Source organism: Python bivittatus, unplaced genomic scaffold (genome assembly GCF_059951505.1).
Source record: "Python bivittatus isolate LINGU-HERP-01145 unplaced genomic scaffold, Pbiv_v1 ctg000350_np1212, whole genome shotgun sequence".
In the NCBI taxonomy this organism is placed as follows: Eukaryota; Metazoa; Chordata; class Lepidosauria; order Squamata; family Pythonidae; genus Python; species Python bivittatus.
Window position 1 is genome coordinate 10,314,474 of NW_028277074.1, and position 24,191 is coordinate 10,338,664.

General features: G+C 37.5%; 1 pseudogene; it reads left to right on the forward strand.

Moving 5' to 3' along the window:
* The first annotated feature begins 943 nt into the window (after positions 1 to 943).
* LOC103058197 (uncharacterized) lies at positions 944 to 22,702 on the forward strand (annotated as a pseudogene).
* The last annotated feature ends 1,489 nt before the right edge of the window (positions 22,703 to 24,191 follow it).

The following is a 24,191-nucleotide window of genomic DNA, read 5'->3' on the forward strand; positions in this document are numbered from 1 at the left end:
AACTATAGGCAAATCCAATAAGTAACATCTTTTCCAATCTAGGTGTCAGCAAGAAATCCAAACAGACCCCCAAAATAGTAACGTTACTTAACATATAAAACTCAGCATTCCACATCTCAACTCTTAGCTGTAAGCAAGTCCACATTAGAAGCCATAAAGTGGTCCCAGTATCCTAATATGAATAAAAGACTAAAGTTTTAACATGACAAAAAGAGACAATTTCTCCTTTAAAGAGAACAAATATCCCTTACTTTAAATGGAAAGGCAATTACATAAAAAGCCAATTTAAATGGTATTAGATTGGAATACATAAGGTAACCATGGCAGGAAAAGGCTTAAACATCGTAAACTATAAGCAAGCCCAACACTTAACTTTTTTTTCCATTCCAGATGCCAGCAAACCAAAAAGAACCACGCCAAATAACAACATGTCCCATTAAAATAAACATTCCATATATCACCGGGTCCAATTCAAGGTGCTGGTTGTCACCTTTAATGCCCTACATGGCTTGGGGCCAGGTTATTTGAAGGACCGTCTTTTCCCAGTTTCATCTGCCTGACCCACCAGATCAAGGAGGCAGGGTATGTTACAGGTCACCTCTATTAAGGAAGTCCATCTAGTGGGACCAAAAAGAACGGCCTTCTCCACGGAGGCTCCTTCCCTGTGGAACATCATCCCCACAGAGATAAAACTGGACCCCACCTTGATGCTCTTCTGAAAGGCCCTGAAGACATAGTTGTGCCAGTGGGTGTGGGGATCCCAGGTCAACCCAGAGCACAAGAAGTGGCTATGTAAATGTATTGTTCTCACCAGGGGGTTGGGGGGTGGAGTGGGTTTTGTATTGGAATTTTTATTTTTGTAAACTGCCCAGAGTCACCATGAGTGAGTTGGGCAGCCTTATAAATTGTTTAAATACAATACAGTACAATACAATACAACGCAATGCAACGCAATGCAACGCAACGCAACACAATGCAACACAACGCAACGCAACAACGCAACGCAACGCAACGCAACGCAACGCAACGCAACGCAACGCAACGCAACGCAACGCAACGCAACGCAATACAATACAATACAATACAATACAATACAATACAATACAATACAATACAATACAATAAACTCTTAACTATAAACAAATCCATATTTAGAAGGCATAAAGTAATCCTAATATCCTAATATAAGCAAAATAGTGGAATTTAACATAACAAGAGGGATAATTTATCATTTAAAGAGAACAAGGTCACAAAAATTCTTTAAGAAAAAAGACAGTTAAATACAAAGCCAGTTTAAACGCTTTGATTTTACATAGATTAGGATACATAAAGTAACTGTAGGGAAAAAGGCTTAAACACCATGTTAGCTATAAGCAAGTCCAATACACAACATTTTTCCAGTCCAGATATCAACAAATGCAAAAAGAACCACCCAAAATAGCATGGTCCATTTTAACCCTGGTCAGATAAACCCACTTTGTGTTCATTCTTTTTATGTAAAACAATCTTGGTCTTTAATCTATTCAGATAATTGGTGATCTTTGTTTCAAACATCTCCAATATTCCAAACAGCCTCCTTGTAAGTCTAGCAAAAATAAATTGTTCCAATTGCTGTCTGGGATTGTCATTTTTATTTCTTTCTAATTTTTAAGAGCCTCATCCATTTTTATTTCTTTCTAATTTTTAAGCCTCATCCATTTTTAAAATTTTTTTTTAATATCTGGTGACAAATTCTTGTTCAAATTCTTGTTCATGTTGATCTCAGGTAGAATTTGTTGTGTATCTTTTTCTGTAACATCCTCTTCTGGGAACAGACTGTCCCCAAGAAGACACAACATAGGTGACATTACTGATTGAAGGTCCTGGTGCAGTTATTCAAAAGTATCTCTGAACACCATTATAAGTTACTTGTTATATCAAAAACAGTTTTTCATTCCCACAAAAATGCATTTATTCTTTAAACTAATTTCAAAGTCTTGATATTCAAAATCCAATATTCCAATGTTTTCTGAACCCTTAATCTGTTTAAAACTTTCTACAGCCAAAAAGTTGTCTTGTTTTTTGCTGTTTATTTTAAATTCTTAAGGATTATAAAAATGCATCTTCATTTTCTTATATTAATGATTGAAGGCACCCACCCAGTGTTTCCAGCCTGTCATTTTGAAGGTATCTAATTTCTTTAAAGCAGTTAATAGGCAATTTCCGAAAGTGGTTAGCAAGGCAAGTACAAACTTAGTGTTCTTGAAAAGGCTTTGTTTGCAGCTGGAGCAATTATGGAAAATTCCCTCAGCTCCTGGTTCTTCTATCCTCTGGAGCCTGCTGGTTTGCAGTCTTCCATGAGAAATAACCACACAAAGCATAGTTTGGGTGATCTTGAATCCTCTGTTTTTTAGAGAGTTGAAGGGGGCGATCTACTTGTTGGCTCCCTATTCTTGGCTGCAAATGTTGGCTCTGATTTTCATGGAGCCATCTTCAGTCCACCAATCTTCCCCAGAAGCTTAAAATAACCTATGTTCAATCCCTGGCATATCCCAATGAGGCTGGAAAAGACTGAGAGTTGTTACTGGTCAATATAGACAATACTGATCTAGATGAGATAGTAGCCTGTCTCAGTAGAAGACAACATCCTGCATCTTTAAATAAAATCCTTCATTGAGAATAATATCCCAGAAGCTAGTTAAAGTTAAGTTATTCTGGATGCTTTGGAGGTGAATTGTGATGTATTTAGGGTTGTGTTCTGGGTGTCTGTGGATTTTCAGAAACCATGATACTCCTTGTATCACTCTGACCACCTTTGCCTTCTCCCCTTAGACACCAATGGCTTTATTTATACAATTTTGAATTTAATTTACCCAATTTATCATGGATATTTTATAGTTGGTTTTGTGTGTGTGTGTGTGTGTGTGTGTGAACTGCCAAAAGTCACAAGATGTGGACACATATAAAGTTAAGAAATAAATAATAGCTTACAGAAAAAGTCAACTCTAGTGTGATTGCAAATAATCTAATATATACTGAATAATATACTAAAAGTAATAATCACAATCAAGAAGACTCTGCTCTCAGTTTAGATGTATGAAATAGTTTAAATATTTTTGAACATCTGATCAGTAAGCTGTATAGTCTGATTGTTAAATAAACACTAGAATTAGGACTACAAAAGGAAAAGACCCAGTGGGGAAAAAAATTACTACATTAGAATTTTTCAGATATTTATGACATAGTGAAAAATATAATGACTTGAACATGTCACTAAAGTGATCATCTGTTCCCAATTAATATTGATGTATTGCTGTTACACAGGCTTTTAATGATCACATTACTGGGGAATTATTGCTGCTCACATAATTTGTCTTTATAATCATGTATTTATCATAGATGCAAAAGACACCTCTCCCAAGTGCCTCATCTCAAAATCCTTATTTCACTGATTCTTAATTGGGTCCAAATATAATCCTAACCATTTCTTGTGAATGAATAACAAGAAGTTATTCCATCAGAGTAAAAGCTTATTTTCAGTTGTTATATACATTAATAATACAATCGCCGTCTGAAAAAAAGGTTACGTGATGAAGACTGAAAATGTTGTAGCTATTATGGGTTCATTTGTATATGTATTCTCAAACCCCATCATTTTATGCAAGTGGCCAATTTAAAATTTTCTCTATGCTGTTCTGCTCACTAAAGGCCTTTCCCCAATGCTGAGCTGAAATCCTCTTTACTCACCCTTCAGTTGACAGAAAACTACACCTGCACCCCCCCCCCCATATTGTGAGTTGTGAAATGTTGTTGTCCCAGGGTTTATGTTTTCAGTGAGGTACTGGGTGATTGTTAGTAGATTAAATGTTTATCTATTGGTTCTTTTGCTACCTAAGTGATAACTATGGTGTTTGAGAAGGACTGGGACCATGAAGCTGTGTATCAGATCAGGGGTTGAACGAAGCAGGTTCAAAGGCCTAAGGATGATTGTAGCCATAAAAGGGAAAATGGAAAGTGGAGGAGGTCTGAAAGGAAACGACCAAAATGAAAGCTGGAGAATCAAATGGAGTAGTGAAAGTGTTGTATAGGACTAAATGTGGATGGAGATAGGATAGAATGTAGAAAAGAAAGGGATAGAGGAAGATAGTTGGAGAAAGAAAGATAGTTTTGGACTATACTTACTATGACACTGGTCATAGAGAAGAAGGATGAGGGGGCAGAGTGGTATAGCAAGCCTTCCTTAGTTATTGCCTTAGAAATAGTTAAAGAAGGGGTTACCTACAGAGGTAACCCAAGTAATGCATTCTTGAAGCTATGTCTCAGAGAAGCGTCAAACTCTTGGAAGCCTACTTCATCAGAAAGCAATATTTTTCCAGGACTTCTGGGGAAGGTATGGTGAACTGAAGATGACCCTGTGAAAGCAGAGCCAATGACCTCAGCAAAGACCAAGGAACCAGTGAGTAGACTGGTTCCTTGGAAACTTTCCAGATAATGAAAGAATGGGAGATTGCCCACATGTGCTCTGGACAGCTGCTCCTCATGAGGAGACTGCAACACAGCAGTTTTCCACAAGTTTGAGCACTGGGAGTTCTACCATTTTGCTTGCAACCACAGCAGTCTTTTAAAGGATACTAAGTTTGCAAACCTTAGTTTCTAATCACTTTCAGAAATTGCCTATTAATCATCTTAAAGTTATTAGATACCTTCAGAATGACAAGTTTGAAAAGTCTTTATTGGGTGAGTTTATCTTCAACTTTGAACAAAAGAAAAATTAATTACAAGCTTAAGAACTTGAAATAAACAGCAAAAAGATAAAAAAGATTTTGATCTAAGAAAGTTGTAAATGGATTAAGGGTCCAGATAAATTTGGAATATTGAATTTTATTATAAGATTTTGAATTAACTATAAAAATAAACAACTTCTGGGAAACAGACTTATTTGGGCTATCCTAGCTGTTGCAAGTCATAACAAGTGATGATTTTAGAAACTGGACACTAGAGGAGACTAAACGTTTTAAGCAGAAGGAAAAAAAAAAAAAGCAAGCCTGTTCTTGATGACAGTTAATACTGGGACTTACAAAACATTATAATATTGGAAATATTAAAGGAGATCTTTGAAGAATGGAGCCAGAAATTAGTAACTACAATATCAACATTGTCAGTAATTATGTCTGCTTCTATGGATAGATGTCTAAAAGATATTGATGAAGGAATGACAGATGTGGAACAAATTTAGATTTGCTTATAGATAAGGGATGGGATATTGGAAGAAGAGATATCTGTTTAACCTTATATGGGGCGAGGAGTTATTAAATTTGTTTATAGTTGTGATGAAGGTTGGAAGTCACTTCTTTACATATTTCTTTTCTTTTTCTTTATAATATTCTTTTCTTTTTCTTCTTTCTTTTTTCCTGCACTTTTCATTCTTTCTTTCCATTCTAAGTTTAGTTTGTATTAGTCTTTACTATTGTAATTAAAATTCTTAATAAAAAATAAAATTTTAAAAAAGAAAGAAAGAACAATATTTCCCTTGGTTTCTTTTAACAAGATTTATTAATGAACATAACATAAAGTTATAGCATTTTCAGCAACTGGATAGAATACAATTTATCCCTTAGCCAGCTAAGGCAGAGACTTTGAAATATTTTGTGTAAACCAGTGAGGAGGTCATTCTGAAATCTTAAATCATAAGATAGGAATGTCCACATGGTCAGCATGTGACTGTTTCTCAGGTTCTGAACATACCATTACAAAAGGGGAGCTCTTGGTGGAACAGCCCTGTTTGTCAGGATGGGAGTGCTGAGAGGTTGTAGAGCCTTAGTGAAGGCTGTCCCACAGCTGCCATGGGTCCTGAAGGTGAGGCCTAATGGTGAGGCCTCAACTGACCATAGAAGACATAGCACTCATATGAGGATTCTTGATCTGGCTGCTATCATTCTCAGTTTTGCTGTTGGGCTGGTGGGAAATGGGGGCTGGCCCTCTAGGATGAATAAATAGCAGTCAATCTAACTGCCTCATACTACCTGGCTGTATTGCTGGAGGCCTTGGTTTCAGGGTGCTGTTGGTTTATGCTAATAGTGAACAAGTAAGTGGACCTAATTGTGTGAAGGAGGGGATGTCCCCAAACAGTTTTGGAAACTATTACAAATCTTGATACATGGAAAAGACAAAGATACCTTATAAACAAATACCTTTTAAAAATATATTTTTACAAATAAATTCTAAAAAGATTTAGAACATTCATAAATCAATACCAGGTCTGATAGATATTGAAGAGGAATATGTTTCTGTTTTGTCCTAGCTTTCTGAAGTATCAGTGCCACCAACTCCAGTACTGGAGAAAAATAACTGTTTTGCTTTGGATCTGAAAAGAAACAGCTCTATTTCATTCATGCCCAAACCAGCTGTTCCAGATTCTAAATTGTTTATATATAACTACTGTTGTTGTTGTTGTTGTTACAAACCGACAACTGCAATCTTACATATTTTTTAGACATTAATATTTATAGTATATTTTGTTTGAGTTCTACTCTTCGATATATTGCTATTATTCCCTTATAAATCTCTAAAACACTTCTTCAAATATTCCTTTGGTTCACTCTCACATCATTTCACAACTTTTTAATATTCAGTTCATTTTGCTAAAGTATTTGTGTTTACACATTTCTATCCATTTCTAAAACATTTATTTCAATTATTCTGTATTTTCTTTGCTTAAACATGCCTTTCTCTGTTTGACTACAGTTTTTCAACTATCTTCTTCTTCTAGACATATAATGTAAAATGTCTTTTTCATTGTCATGTTTGGCAGCATTGATTTGTATTTTTGTCATCTTTTATGGTTCCACCAAGCATTTTTTCCATACTTCCCCTTGTAACTCTGCACATTTTTGTGGCATTCTATGGCATAATTCCTTTCATCCATTCCAAGCAGCTTACACCTCCTTCCTTCCTTCCTTCCTTCCTTCCTTCCTTCCTTCCTTCCTTCCTTCCTTCCTTCCTTCCTGCCTGCCTGCCTGCCTTCCTTCCTTCCTTCCTTCCTTCCTTCCTTCCTTCCTTCCTTCCTTCCTTCCTTCCTTCCTTCCTTCCTTCCATCATCTATCTATCTACACACACACACATATATACAAAACTAAGAGACCTACAAAGAAAAGAAAAGAGAGAGAGAGAGAGAAAGAGAGAAAGAAAGAGAAAACAGAAGGAAAGAAATATAAAAGGTGACTTCTCCCTCCCTCCAAACAAGTATATGCATTAACAGTAATTTAACACTTTCTCTAATATTACTAAAAAAAAAAAAGCCCTCTTTATCCCCTTTCTCATCCCTAAACAATAACTGAACTATGAAAAATATTCAACAGTCAGTCTAATCAGCAAAAGCAATAAGAGTGCCTTTTCTCCAAATAAAATCCCAAACAGCAATCTCTTTTCATTCTCTCCCTATCTATTTTGAGAAAAGGTTTCAGAGATTTGGTGTCTCCCTTCTGTAGGTCCAAAATAGGATAATTCTCAAGTTCACTTCTGATCCATTACAGCTTCTTTCTCTATATCATTCTCATAATTAAGCAATTTGAGTTCATCTTCAGATCCACAGCATCTTTTTGTGCATATCTTCCATGTCTCTCTTATAATCTGGCATTTCTTTAAAGTCCATTTTACTGTAGTAACCTTATTCACGTCATCCTCAACTGCTATTTTGTCCAGTAAAGTCTTTTCTTCTTCTACAACCTCTGTTAGTCTCAGTTTTAAAAATAGTTCCTGGGCACACTGATTCCAAACAGCTAAATATTCTTGAAAGAAGGATACTCCTCTATTGTGTTAAAAGAGATATATTTCGTTTAATTAATCTCCATTCCCTCAAAGGAATTGAAAGCTTGAAAGCTCCCTTGAAAGCTCATTTCTCATTTTCAGAAGCAAAACTTTCCCAGGACAGATTTTCTTACAACTAAATCCAAATTCACTTACTATATTTTCTTAAACATTTAAAACAATCCTTAAAAAAACTTTTTTGAAGTTTTTTAGGCTCTTAACTATCCCAAGTCAACATTCTCAATTCCCTTTCTCTGTGTCCAAATGTTAAAATATTTCTTTTTGAACTTTAAACTTACTTCAATCTTTTTTCTTCCAGGATAGTAGGAGATTCTCCCAGTGTACAACAACTTGACTTTCAGGAGGTTTTTAATTGCCGAATAAATCACAAATAGGCAGTTTATGATGTTAATTAAAAGAGGAAGTAAAGCAATCTAGTGTCCTTTCGAAGGCTCCACACTACAGCTTGGGCTCAGTGTTTTTCTCTCAACTCCCAGACCGCTCCATTTGCTAGAGATTGCTAGATTGCAATCTCTTCACAGAGATTCTCTGTAAGGAATACCTGTGGGTGATCCTGTCAATCTCCTTTATCTGGAGATGATTCCAAAGAGCTGAACCTATGCCAGCTCCTCTAATGGCTGTCAGAATCGGCTCCACAAAAAAGAGCGATGTGTTCAATTGGCCATTTCTTCCCGGAAGCCCACACCACCTCTTTCCTTACATCTATTTATCATTCATTCTCTCAGGAAATTTATATATTTTTACTGCAGGGTTCATACTTTCACTTCCTGCATTATTCTACCTTCACTCTATTTTTTTTTTTACTTGTTTCCTTTTCTTCCATGTCCATTTTTTTTCCAGTATCCACCTTTTACACTACAAAATAATACTTTGTCCCACATTTAGAATTCCAACCCTCTTCTGCCATCCACTAATTATCTCAGTTCTTATCATTGTTAATGCTTTTATATTCATTTCTTTAGCATGTTCACATATGAATAGACTGATGTCTAAATTGCATATTTGAAGAAAACAGACTTTCTAGACAAATAATTACCATATAATCAGTGTTCAGTCTTGGATCTCTGAATAACCAGTCACTTCTTATGTACTCTCCAGTTTCATTGCAAACCATCCATTCATCAGAATACCTCTTTCTTCTGGACTGTATCATTCTGGAATGTTGCCCAATTTTCCCCAAACTCATACCTGGTACTTCCATTAGCAACATTCCCTGAAGTATAACATATAGTACAACTATCACCAATTCATAGATTCCTAATTTCATATGCTGCACCAATAAGCTAGGTTGTAATAATTCTTAGGTTTTTTTAAAATACATTTTAGCATTTTTATTCATAATTAAGTCTACATATTCAATTTCATGCATCATTTCCACTCTACAACATCAGACAACCTTGCATTCAGATCTACTGCATTGTTCCCCCTTTATCTTAGTGTGACAAACATACTACATATCTTTTAGTTTAGTTTATTTCATTCATCAATGTATACCTTTCACCACTTATTCTCTTACTTTGACAGTCACAGAATTCATGATCATTACCAAATGGGTTCACAGATATTTCCTTCTAGTATCCATCATGACTTCAGTCAAAAATTGTTTTCGTATAATGTTATTTAATAAGATAGAAAAGGTGTAGACTACTTTAATAATTGATTGATTATGTGCCATCAAGTTGGTGTCAACTCTTAGTGATCACATAGATAGATTTTCTCCATGACAATCTGTCCCTAATCTGGTCTTTCAGGTCTTCCAATGGTGCACCCATTGCCTCTATAACTGAGTCTATCCACCTGGCTGTTGGTCATTGTCTTCCTTTCTTTCCTCCCACCTTTCCCAGCATTAGAGACTTCTCCAGAAAACTAGGTCTTCACATAGTGTGCCCAAAGAAGGATAATTTGAGCCTGGCATCTGTGCCTCAAGCAAGAACTCTGGGTTGATTTGTCTGATGATCCATTTGTTTGTTTTCTTGGCTGTCCACAGTATTCTCAGGAGTCTTTTCCAATACCAGTTCAAAATCGTCAATATTCTTCCTATCTTGCTTCTTCAAAGCCCAACTTTTGCTTCACAGGGAATAACATTGCTTGTACTATTCTGATCTTTGTAGATTACCTTACTAACCTTACTTGCATAATTACTTTTTTTATATATATGCATGTGCCACATATATCATTCTATGCTATTGCTAAGGGCAGCACTAGTCAGTTTTTGCATATTTTGGCCTATATGCCAAAAGTACAACTAAAACCAATTATATGCTTAGCAAGGACATATCTATGGCATGGGGACAAATGGCAATATGCTCTTGATAATCATACAAATACTATGATTAGTATACTAAACTAAATATAGAAGTATAATTTATTAATTAACACTTAAGAATTTTAAGAGAAGAGGGAAAGATAGACGAAAGGGAAAGACTTGGCTTTCCATTTTTTTCCCCATATGACCAGCACCAGCACTAACAAAGAACAGTCATCTGACACCTACAGCAAGTGACAAAAATATTTATCTATTACTATCTAACTGGGAACTGAGCCAGTTTGGCATAGTGATTAAGGCATTAGGCTGGAAATTGGGAGACTGTTGGTTCTAGTCCCACCTTAGGCATAAAGCGAGCTAGGTCACCTTGGGTCAGTCAATCTCTCTCAGCCCTAGGAAGCAGGCAATGGCAACCCACTTCTGAAATGTTGCCAAGAAAACTACTTTTCCCCCCTCTACCAACTATTTTTTTCCCTTCTACCAACCTCCCCCCACCCACCCCCCAAATATATCATTCATGCTACCTGAGAATGGGACAGTGAGAATAAGATTTTATGCCAGGATATTTTTCAGTACCAATATATCAAAAGAAAAGCATAAAGTATAAAGAGATCAACTTTGATTTTATTAAAGCATGGATCAGGTCTATATGACCCCCCCCCCCGAAAAACTGGTTATTCTATTATTTAAACATAAAACTATCTGAACATGAAGTAACTTGTTGAGGATTGACCAGGAAAGTGGAGCTAATATTCTTGATTAAAATAATCTGCATTACAGACAGTCCCCTACTTATGAAATTTTGAGTTGTGAACTTTTGCCAGTACAAACAAGATGCACCTGAAAGTTGGGGCAACGGAAAAGGTTAGTTTCTGGCATGCCACAAACTAATCCTTTCCCACCTTCTCCCACCTTCGGGTGGTTAGAGATTGTGTTGGAGTTGGGTTTCCAAGAAGGGTTAGTTTATGTGGTGCACTCTGTCACTGGGTGAGGCAGGAGAGGCGGCAGGTCTCCTTGGGCAAAGGAACAAGTGGTGGTGGGGGGGTGCGCTCTGTTGCCAGGTGAGGCAGAAGAAGTGGCAGTGGCTCCTGCACTGCCACCAGCTTCACCCAGTGAGCATCCGCTACCTCTCCTGCCTCATCCTGCAATGGAGCATGCCACGTAAACTAACCCTTTTCTGCCTTCTCCTGCCTTCTGGGAGGTTGGAGGTTTCCATTGGAGTTGGAGTTTACAGCATGTGTTGGAAGGCTGCAATCTTCATCCTTCCTCTTGCAAGGCCTTGCAAAGGGCTGTCAGTTTCCAATGCGAGTGTGGTGGATTGCAGAAGGAGGGGGTACATTCTTGGAAGGGCAAGGAGGCAAAAGACAACACAGTCTGGAGATGGAGAGTGGGAAGCATAAGAGGTTCAGGATAGCACTCCCTAGAATCTCCCAGGGTATATCCACTAGTTGCAGTAGTATAGATTTAGTCTGGCATGATTCTGTCTATATGGTATAAGCAAATAAAGGAACTGAACTCATTGAACTGTTTCCCCATTGTTCTTGGACTGAGCCTGACAGCAAGCTGCAGAGCACATGCTGTGCCTCCAAGAAGCGCTCATTCCTCTGCTTCCTCCAGTTCCACAGCCACCCTCAACAATGCCTCCTGCACAGCTGCCACCTTTGCCCAGGGAGACACTGCTCCCTCTCCTGCCTCGCCTGGCAACAGAGCATGCTGCACCTCGTCAGTTCATCCCACTGCTCTCTCCATAGCTATCACTCCTTGCATTGGCAGCAGAAGACAGGGCTCCTCTGCCCAAACCACTGCCCTGCCTCCTTCCTTCCTTCCTTCCTTCCTTCCTTCCTTCCTTCCTTCCTTCCTTCCTTCCTTCCTTCCTTCCTTCCTTCCTTCCTTCCTCCCTCCCTCCCTCCCTCCCTCCCTTCCTTCCTTCCTTCCTTCCTTCCTTCCTTCCTTCCTTCCTTCCTTCCTTCCTCCCTCCCTCCCTCCCTCCCTCCCTCTCCTTCCTTCCTTCCTTCCTTCCTTCCTTCCTTCCTTCCTTCCTTCCTTCCTTCCTTCCTTCCTTCCTCCCTCCCTCCCTCCCTCCCTCTCCTTCCTTCCTTCCTTCCTTCCTTCCTTCCTTCCTTCCTTCCTTCCTTCCTTCCTTCCTTCCTTCCTTCCTTCCTTCCTTCCTTTTCACAGTTGGACTTATGAACAAAACAGACTTATGAACAGCCTCTTGGAATGTAACCTGTTCATAAGCAGGGGACTGTCTGTACTGTAATGGAAAAATAACAGATGCCCCAATTTATTTATTTAAAGAACTTATATTTAAAGAACTTACCGGTAGTAATCTGCCAATAATACAGAGAGGGGAAAAGACCATTCCTTGGGCCTTCATCTTTTCCTTCACCAAAGAAGTTGGTCCCAACAGCTTCAGTGAGGAGAACAATGAAACTAAAGGTGTAATTTACTTGCAAATAACAGATTGCCAGATAGCTTTTACAGCAAAATTCTATACTTGTTCATTCGATCAGAAGTAAGTCTGATTTCTGTATACAAAATTGATTTCTGTATTTTATTTCCCTAGATAAAGTAGCAAAGATCAGCACCCTTAGCTTATGTTATTATAATAAATCTGTTTGTTTGCATGATTGGCCATTGACATTAATTCATCATGACTTGATATCATACTGGGATCTGTTTTTGTGTGTGCATTTCAAAAGTGATATGCATTTGAAATAATTCATCCCACCTATATTAACTGGATTATGTTGAAAATGTCTTCACGTCTCCATTTTTTTTTCTCCTGAAAGTAATTGTAAAGTTCTTGCTAATTTTTCTATCTTAAATGATAAAATGACTTTTTTTTAATGAAATGAGGAAGTACCTTTTTTTATTTGTCCTGTCAACAGTTATGCGAATTTCAGCTGCATATGATTTAAAAGTCACCAAATTATTAATTCTAAAAATAGGTTTTATAATGAAAACAACTGACCCTGCACTCCAGTGCTGTAAGTAATGGTGCTGTGATGTCAACTATTTGGCATAATATATGTGGCTCATTTATAATTTGTAAGAAAGATTGAACTTGTAAAGTCATCTGAGTTACAAGGAAAAAACAGCTGTGTCTAGAGAACACATGGATAGACTGGGTAGAAGATAAAAATAAAACTGTACATCAGAGTGAAATTAACCATATTAATAATGTTATTGCAAAAGATATTTAGATGTTGTAAAGTTGTTGTTCTATGTAGAGAATGGTTTCTGTGAGCAAGTCTGAACACTTGATGAACAGTCATGATCAGAGAGGGCAAAAGGGGGACTTAGGAACTGCTTGTGATTCCTCATCCAAAAACAAATGAGTTTGGATTGGTTTCACTCTTAAAGCATCTTGAGGATACACACAATCATCAGAGGACTGCTGCTGTCATTGAACCTTTACTTGTTAAATTCAAAGTTCCCGGGGGCGGGGGGCGGGGAGGTGACAATAAACAAAATTCAACTAAATAGCAAAATAAAAGAATTCAAATGCAAGAATAGTTTTTTAGTCGTGGCTTTTTTCCCCTTAGCCATAAGTAACTAGCTTAAATGCACAGAATTGGCAGTACAGTAGTTTACAGAGTACCATGCTACTCTTCATTAACATCCCTGCACAGAACCTGTAATTTCCTTCCATCCACTGATGTTGCACCACCTGTGACACTTGGCAGAATTAAAATTCTTATTTGAACTTAAGAATTTTATGATCCAAAGAAGATCCTCTCACTTGAAAATAAACCTTGTTTGGAGGGCATGGGAGAAAAACTGTGGCGCCAAATTTTCCCTGCAGCTGTTAATGTTGAGCTATTTTAAACAGTTTATTAAAAGATATGAGCTGTGTAATAAAAGAAACATCACTGAGTTCTTTAAACTTTTTTAAAAACAAAATATAAAAAGAGATAGGGAGTCACTCCTATCATGAAGTTAAATATATATTCCTCATCAACTATTGTGGCATCTTCCACCACCTGACCTACATACTGCCCAGAACTGTTGAATGCAGTAATTTAGAAGACTTTGCTAAAAGCCTAGGTGTTGGATTAATTGTCTCAAGATTTTTCTTGTTAGAATTCTACTGCTGAGTAATGTGTTGTGCAAAATTCAATAAACACACATAGAGAGAATATAACTGTAACTCAACCAAATCAAAATTATTTTTATTTACAGTGTCCTAGCAGTGCACACATCTGTACTGGATGCCAATGTATGAAGGGAACTGAAAGCTGCCAGCAAACTATACTAGCAATGCTTTGAATGGAATTTTAAAATACAAAGTCAGGAATGGAGAATTTCTTTATATATTTATTCCTCTTTAAAAGCAAACCACTTATGTTGCTAATCTAACATCTCAGAATGGGAAATAGAAGGAGAAGGAGAATCTGGATACATCTGTAATGTAAACATTTTTTAAAAAAATCTGCATGCTTTCTTACTTTGAATCAACATTTTGTGCTTTTGCACAGATTCCCAATCAGTCTCTAGAATTGCTACAGAAGTGCTATTTCAGTTTAAGAAATCATCCTCTGTAGACATACTTCATTTCCTGAGTTCCTCTCCAACAAGTAGCAGCCATTAAATATTCTGTCCTTTTAAGCTCTAATATCAATAGCAGTTACATTAAGCACTGTTTACCTTGTTTAACAGGCAGTCTTTTATAATGTCAAGATTAATGGGAATGTCAATCAGGGAGGCACATTATATGTTGAGATATGCAGATGAGATTGCATAAGAGAGCTATTGTCTTCAAACAGAGCATCAATTTTGTAAGGGTTTTTTTTTTTTTTAAGAGAAAGAATAGCTTTTATGAAATGGCTAGCTTCAAAAACTTCACAATTATTAGCATTAGTCATAGCAATGGCAGTAGAAACAATGGAAGCAAAATCCTAAATATGTTGATTCACAATTTTGTTTGATTAATTTAAGCACAAATAGCAGGGTTGGATTCTCAATGTCAAGAATTCAGCATGTGTTAACTGGGTAATATTTTTTTTAAAAATGGAAGGCAGATAAAATAAATTATAATGATTAAAAAAGTGAAGGAACTACATTGTTTGGTGAGAAGTTGCTAGGGCAGAAGTTCCTAGTTTCATTTCCCTAAGAGCACTGCCAGCTTGAGGAATATTTCTAATCTGAACACTTACAGTTCGTTTGTGTATCATATTTGAAGGCAAAAAGGCATTCTTATAGTCAGGAGATAACTTTGCAAACCAGATTTCCATCCTTAGTTAATCCTGGCTAAACATTATAATATTATTTCTTCTTCCACTATATCTAAAATACTGCCATTTCTTTCTCTTTCTTTCTTTCTTTCTTTCTTTCTTTCTTTCTTTCTTTCTTTCTTTCTTTCTTTCTTTCTTTCTTTCTCTTTCTTTCTTTCTTTCTTTCTTTCTTTCTTTCTTTCTCTCTCTCTCTCTCTCTCTCTCTCTCTCTTTTTCTTTTTACAAGCTCTGTTCGATATCTTATTCAAAATTCAAAAACACAATGGATGAGGGCAAACAAAAAACTTTTTTTTTTTTGGTCGCAGTGACACATACTAGGACCTAAAGACTAGAGCTTGTATGACATCACTACATATATTGCATCACTTTGATGAAACTTTGGCTTGCTGTGGATGCCCCTGATTATTAGCATTCAATTATAACAATGAACTATCCTGGATAATTTACCTAATAGACTGAATTGACAGTTAGAAAGATTAACATTAACTTTCCTAAATATATACAGTATATTACATTCCACCAACGGTTGTTATAGTAACAATCAGCAGTAAAATGGAAGTATAAAATAGTAATCAAAAACATAGAACAGTGAAGTGAAACTTCCACACACTTACTTGAAACAGTCAATTAAACAATTTGTTAAATATACACTAAGCATAACATACTTATAAAAAATGTGTATGCCTGTCACAGAAGATGTAAGAGAAAGCAGGAAGTTTCAGAGTTTTAGAGCAGCAACATGAAGTTCCAAACACCTATACTTCAGAAGTTGGATGGGGAAAAAAAAAAGATTGTCTTGCTTGAAAGTAGAATAATGTTGTAGGAACAATATGATCTTTCATATAACCTGGTATGACTCACATTGATTTATATCTAAAACAACGGGTAGCCACTGAAACTATTTGGGTGGTCACAGAAACTTTAGAGTTAGTTCCAGCCACATGTTGTCTGTAATTATTGGACTCACAGTGGAATAGAATTATTCCCCTTGGCCTGTCTGAAGTAACTATTTGGCTAACCCCAGCCTTGCACAGCCCTCCAGGAGTGTGGCTATGAGTTCCCAGTCATGTGGCATATTAAGCTTAATAATGTAGCTCATTTTTGTTCAGGTAACCCTTTTATCTCTACAAAAACAAGATAGAAGCTACTGGAACCACCCCTAAGCCCCCCCCCCGAAAACCCCCCAACAAATCTATGTAAAATTGGAGCAAACAGTAACAAACTAGGATTTTTATTTTACTCTGCATAACTTTCATTTATTCAGCATACAACAGTCTGAGACTATAAAAGCTTAAAGTTATTAAGTGAATATGTGAATTCATAATGATTCCTGTTAAAATATATGGCAAGAATGATGCTAGAAATTAGATTATTAAATTAAACTGATGATATAATTACTGTCATTATTTTTTTCAGTATAGACCAAATGCCTAGAACTTATACCAAAATCTCATTTTTTTCCCCATATGGAGCTTTTTTCTTCTTTACCAGATTAACATAGGCATACAGAGATATATTTATGAATTTTAAATGCTAAACTTTCTGTACAAAAATCCTTTGGGAAGGAAGAAGTGATGAAGGAACTATGCTTGTCTTTCACTCTGCCATTTCTGTTCCGTTTATAAGGGATAAGGGGCCTTATACACTATCAGCTTTAAAAATTGTGAATTTTGCTCAAGCCACCATTACTTAAACATTTTTTTTTTAAATTTAAAACAGAGTTTTTACAAGCCTATCTGAAAATCAATATTTTGAAAACTGTACAAAACTTTATTCTTAAGATAACTGCACAACACACAAAGCATGGTTTCGGAATAGTTACATATTTAAACATATTTAGCTCAACAGTTATGAGAACCTGTGTCTTGATGAGTTAATAATAAATGGGAAGAGAACTGACACTTTTGGAGCAAATCTAGGCTAATTCTAACTATATATTCTCAGAATAAACCCCCACTGAGTTCAGTAAAACATATAAAAAGAAATAAAGTCAAGCTTGACACCTGATGACTTTTCTGTCATGGCACCCACCCTTTGGAATATCATTCTCCCAGACCTTAGATTGGCCCCAATCCTGTTGACTTTTAGCAAGGCCCAGTAGATATGGCTTTGCCATCACACTTGGGGGGCTGGTAAGCAGTGGAGAACTTCTATAATGGTTGTGTTGAATATGACATACTCATAGACTTTGATGCTGATTTTTGTTTTGTTTTTAACCTCTCTCTCTCTCTTTCTCTCTCTCTCTGGTGCTTTTTAACTGTTGTGAGCCACCTAGAGTCACTTACGTGGGATGGGTGGCTAAATAAATAGAATGAATGAATAAATGAATGAATGAATGAATGAATAAAATTGATACATTCATGTCTTTTTCTTGGCAACAATACAGAATTGTTTCGTCATTGGATCTTCTAGGGGTTTTGTTTGTTTGTTTTTAATTTCCCAGTCAAGCCTACAATAATGGTGCTTTCTGGAGGTCTCCTATTCAAGCATTTATCAAGTGTCAACCCACTTAACTTTTAATTCCAGACAAGTGCAGACAAGTGCTATTTGCTGCAGTTTACTCTAGCATAAGAAAGATTGTATTTTATAAGTTTTTCTGAACAGCTGAGTTAAAATCCATCCTTAAGTTAGAAAAACTAACTTTCATTATCTGGCCTGTATTGTGCCTCTTTCCAGACACCATCAGTCATGTACATCCCTCCAAAGGAAAACACTTCTTAAATTGCACTTTGACAGTATTGGAATAAAGGAGAAAACACTATTTTAATACAGGTACAGTTAGGAATGACTAAGCCAGGCACACTCATGGGCTTGGGATAAGATAGAGCTGAGGTATGTTTGTGCATGGTTAGGTCAGAGTAACGAAAGGCCCTAGGAGTTCATGTATCCTTGACTATTTACAATTTACTTAATTCTTACAATTAGTGAAAGACTGCAACAGCCTTTTCCATTATTTGACCTCAGTGAAATATATGGCTTTGGAACATAAATGTTTCCATAATGGCTAACACTATTAATGCTACTCTTTACTCATTTTACATAGTCTCTTTTTAAACCCATTCTCATTGTAAGAGTGCTTCTGAATACTCAGACTTATAGCCTTTATAACCTTTTATCTGCCCCCTTCAGAAGTATCAGTGATGGCAATTAACCTAGGTCCGAAAGGTAGAGGGTGCTCCTTCAAAACATGGTTAAGCATTGTTAATGATCAGATGATTGGATTTTAGTAATTGCCCCTCTATTTTTGTGAATGGGAATATTAATATATATTGTACTGTCAGCTACCAAATCAGTTGCCAGTCCCAGTCCCACTACAGACTGAAGACATTCACAATCTGCATTCCTCTGAGTGAGAAATGTTCTATTCCATGTACAAAAAAGCAGACACCCAATCTCTTGCTCTGCTGGATATAGTGAAAAACATGGGTCATTTATAATATTGAGACAGAACTCATGAACTAGCTATGGACCAAACTGGGGAAGTTAAGGAACCATCATTTCCCAATAGTGTATGATCAAAGTTAAGAATTTTGAAAAATTAAGAAGACTAACAAAATGAAAACAGAAAAACAGATAGTTATGGTAGTGATATTTCTAAAGAAACAACCAAATAGTGAGAAAGTGCACTTGGATTTCAAGTTCTGTTGATAAAATAAAAGGTGATCTGCCCAAACTGTGTACACCTTCTAGGAAATATAGAGCGATCAATAACTGAAAGATCTATTACTTATATGGAATAATGACTTCCTATAACAAGTATCTTCTATGGATTGAATTTCAAGCCATTATCAGATAATGTTTCAGACAAATAGATTTCGGGGTTATCAGCATAATATCCATCTGATACTCTTCTGATAATCTCCCCCCGTGGTTTCATGTAAATATCAACTTCAGAAGCAATGCAATTATTAAATACCGAAGAAAGTCCTGAGGGACATCATATAATAAATATAATTTTGAAGAGATCTCTAGATGATATAATCAGAGGAATGGAACCACTACAAAGCAATGTAACCTAATCCCAAATCTCCCAGGCAATCCAAAAAGATATGTTTGGAGAGTTACAGAGATGACCTTGGAGCAAATATGCAGAAACAATCATGAAAACAAAAGCATGTGTTAAGATGCTCGGGAGACAGAGACTGTGTGGGAAAGAAGCTAAGACTGGCCCCACCCTAATTCACTGGGATATAAGAGGAAGAGAAGGGAAAACACAGGCTTTCAGTGTTTTGTTATTGTAGCCTATATTAATAGAGTTCCAGTTAAACCTATTGAGTCTGATTCCCAACATGGCTTACCTTGAAAGGCTGACAATAGCATTGATGGTACTGAAAGCTGCTGAGGGAGGGGTTTTTTCCCCCCTCCAAAGAGCACCCTTTATTTATTTCTTTGTTTATAAGATTTATATATTCCTTAGTTCAGAGACTCTAGAGTGGGAGGCTCTATACCAAATTAAACTCAATATAAAACATAACAAAAACAATAAAGTTGCAATCAATAACAGTCAAAAAAACAGCCAGGTTTTAAATATTCTCCAAGAAACCATGAAGGTGGGGGAAATTTTTAACTCAGGGAGTAGGTGGTCCAAGGTAGGATAAGAGCCACTAGGAATCCCTACATACATATTCCCTCATTTTGTATCTCTTGATAGGAGAAGACCTTCAGCAGAATAGGCTTGGGATAGGCAGTCTGTAAGGCACTGAACCACATATAGGGCTTTATATGTTACAACCAGGACTTTGAATTGCAGTTGGAAACAACTTGTAACAGGGGTATCTGCATTATACACCAGTTGAAGGTCAGGGGCATCAGATTTTTTTGGGGGGGGGCATTATTCCAGAGGGAAGGCACTACCACAAAAAAGGCATGCCTCTTAGTCCCATTAGATGACATTGTCTCACAGAGAAGACTTAGTATATCTCCATCCTGTGAGACCAGGTAAAATGCTCAGAAATAATTAGAAATAAGCAGACTGGCAAATAACTAAGCCCTGTGCCATGTAGAACTCTGTAGAAGATAACCAGGACCTTGAATCTCACCCAGAAGCCTATTGGGAACCAATGCATCTGGTAAAGTAGTGGTGTTGCATGGAAGTACTGTGGTGGACCCATCTCTACCCCTGTTGCTGAATTCTGAACCAACTGCAGCTCTTGATGGTCTTCAAGGGCAGACCTATTTATTTTATTTCTTTATCAGATGTATGTGGCCACCCATCTCACAAAATGTGATTCTGGGTGGTGTACAGTCAAACCATTAAAAATAGAAATTAAAAAAAAATCAACAAGCACAAAAATTATTATTATTAAAAGGCTAGGAGAGAACATCAGATATTAGAATAATGGAGCCACCTCATCAGATCACAATTCACTTGTACCTCCCAGGCCTGTTGACATAACCAGGTTTTGAGAGACTTCCAGAAGATCATCAGAGATGGGGCCAATCTTACCTTGGGGGGGGGTGATATTCCACAGGGTGGGTGCCATGGCACAAAAGGCCTGTCACCTGGGTCCCTTAGCAGATGGGACCTGCAACATACCTCTTCTGCCAGACCTTCTGCTGGTCCACCTAGACCTATAAAGAATGTTGCAATAGTCCAACTAGGAAGTAAGATGTGAGTGAATGTAAGCAGGGCATCCCAATTTTGGAATCAGTACAATTGGTGCAGAAAATGTAGTTCTTAAAAGTCCTTCTTGGCCATAGCTGCCACCTGCTTCTTGTGTAGAAGCTATGAATACAGGGGGACTCCCAAACTGTGCACCACTCCTGAATGGGTGAGCATCATCCCTCCAGAAGCAATAGTGTAAATTCTCCAGATTGAGATTCAAAGGGGCCCGAAACCCTCAGCTTCTTGGTTTTGCTAGGGTTGAGTTGAAGCCTGATCTTCTCCTTCCAGATCCCCATAACCTTCCAACACTGGGAAAGGATCTTGGTGATTCACTTGTCAGCCAGAGGTAGATATGTATAACTCAGTATCAAGTTTTTGAGCATTAATTCAGCAACATATAATATTGCTAAACACCTTACCGCCATATTAGCACCTCTGGATGGACACACTGACCACCACATTCATAACTGTAAAGAATTTGCTTCCAAAATAAGAGTCCTAAAACTGAATTCAGATGAAACCATGGTATCCTTTGATGTCACCTCATTCTTCACCAGCATCCCCACCACCAATGTCCTAACAGTGGTTAGGAAGAGACTAGATGACAGCACCCTCAATAGGAGAAGCAATCTCAACCCGGATCAGATCTGCCGCCGCCTGGACCTGTGTCTCAACACCACTTACTTCACTTACAGAGGTGATTCCTACAGACAGAAACACGGCTATGCCATGGGTTCCCCCATATCACCCATTGTTGCCAACCTATACATGGAAGAAGTAGAGAAGAAAGCTCTCAGCTCATTCCAAGGAATAACACCAACCCACTAGTTCAGGTATGTGGATGACACCTCAGTTAAAATCAGAATCCAGGAGGTACAGGCTGTCATAGACCATATAAACACCATAGACCCAAACATTAGGTTCACCAGGGAGGACACCAAGGACAACAGGCTGGTATTTCTAGACTGTGAGGTTTCAATTGGGACCTGTGGTAAGTTAGAAATAGGGATTTACAGAAAACCCACACACAAAGACCAATACCTCCAGTTTGACTCCCACCATCCACAGCAACACAAACTAGGAGTCATCAGGACATTACACCACAAGGCAGAAACCATCCCCACCACCATAGATGCAAAAAAGAAGGAAAACAGACACATGAGGCCAGCCCTTAAGGCCTGTGGGTATCCAAATTGGGCCTTTATTAAATCTACTTCTAGAAACACCCAGCAGACAGAGCTGAGAACCAGAGTCAAAGGAAGAATCTTGTCATTCCTTACATGGCTGGGGTGTCAGAAAAGATAAAACAGATTTTTGGAAAACACCAAACACATACCTGTGTTTTTCAAACCCACTAACACACTGAGACAGAAGCTTGTACACCCTAAAGATCGAACACCAAAACATAAGAAGAGCAATGTAGTATATGCAATTTGGTGCAGTGAGGAATGCTCAGAGCTCTACATTTGGGAAACCAAACAGCCTTTATACAAGAGGATGGCCCAACACAAGAGGAGCAACAACACAGGACCAGAATCAGCAGTTTACCTTCATCTAAAAGAAAAAGGACACTCATTTGAAGACAATAATGTTCACATTTTGGACAGAGAAGATAGGTGGTTTGAGAGAGGAGTGAAGGAATCCATTTATGTCAAAGTGGAAAATCTTTCCCTCAGTAGAGGTAGAGGCCTCAGACATAACTTGTCCCCCATTTTCCAGGCTGTCCTTTCAACAGTCCCCAAGAAAATTAAGAACATTTCAAAAGTTCACCAGGAAGGCAACAATTAACATCCCCCTGGGGATGAGTGAGGGATTAGGAGTAGACATTTACATCTCAAAGACTCTACTAATCACATCTCCTATTGTCCCTCAATGAGCCTATCATGCTAGTAAGAAACACAGCCATCCTGGAAGACTTTTATGGGGTCCCCCTAACCAACTTTTTTAGACTGAAGAAGCTGCTTGGATAAGTAGCAAAATGTCTCTACCAAAAAGAAAAGAAGTCCAGTTGCCATGACTCAACCTCCAGACAACTCAGTATCATCCTTTGTTGATGAATAACCCACTCCAGTGGCTTCACATAGATCTTGAACAGGAGTGGGAATAGAATAATTTAATTTGATTTAATTTATTCAATTTAAGAACCAGCTGAATCCAGAATGACACTGGGCAGCTCAAAATACAGTACATCCTCCTGGTTAAAGCCTCCACGGAGGCGACATATGGTTGTATCCACGCAGCAGTAAATGCATTCTTAAGAGAGAGAGTTCTTAAGGAGGCTATGGTGTACCCTGTCCTCAATAAGTCATTGTACATCCAACAAAATTGGTCAGTTTTCATCCTGTCTTCACTATTCCATTTTAGGGGAAGGTTTTGAGAAGATGACCAGCTTGTAACTTCAAAGGGTCTTGGAGGAAATGGATGATCTGGAACCCTTCTGATTTGGGTTCATAACTGGATATAATATTTATACAGCATTGGTCACAATTGATGGTAACCTACAGCATGTTCAGGATGGGGTTTAGACATCTTCAGTATGTGCCAGGGTTAACCACATACTGAAGATTAAGGGTTAAAATGTAATTGTTTATCCATCAGGTGGTTAACCCTGGCACATGTGTATTGCCTTGATAACTATTCTTGATTAACTTTATAAATTAAAAATGCACATAATTAGACAATTTTCTGACATCCTTTTAGGTTATCAGTTTCAAAAAGCAAAGCATTCAGCTTGAATTTGCATGATGTTGATAGGAGAGTAAAGAATGAAATCATCTCCATATCTCAAAACCTGTGTTGTTTGAAAAGTATAACTATCATAATATAACCTCTGTCAGCTGGAATTGGTCATTTCAATTTTTAATGAACATTTCCTTCTCCACAAATACTGTACCTTCCCAAATTGAGTTCCCTTTGTTCCCATCTTCCTCTTCTGTGTTACAGAAGAGTACCGGGAAAATCAGAGGATTGCCAAATTGTCTAGGCAATGCATCCCTGTCTTTCAGTATTTGATACAGCACGCAGCACGATGATCAGGAGAGTCAGCTGTTGCCTAGGCAACATAGGCACAATACCATGTTTTCTAGCATTGTGCTACAGCATACTATGGAAAGGTAGGGAAGTGTCTTGCATTGCCTAAGCTCAAAAATGCAAATGTATCTTTAATTTCTTCCCCCCCCCCCACTGGATTTGCAAGGGAAATCTTCCAAAATAGTTCTTGTGTTTTTTGCATATATATAATCTGCAAATTTATAAGCATATATAAATTTATGCTATC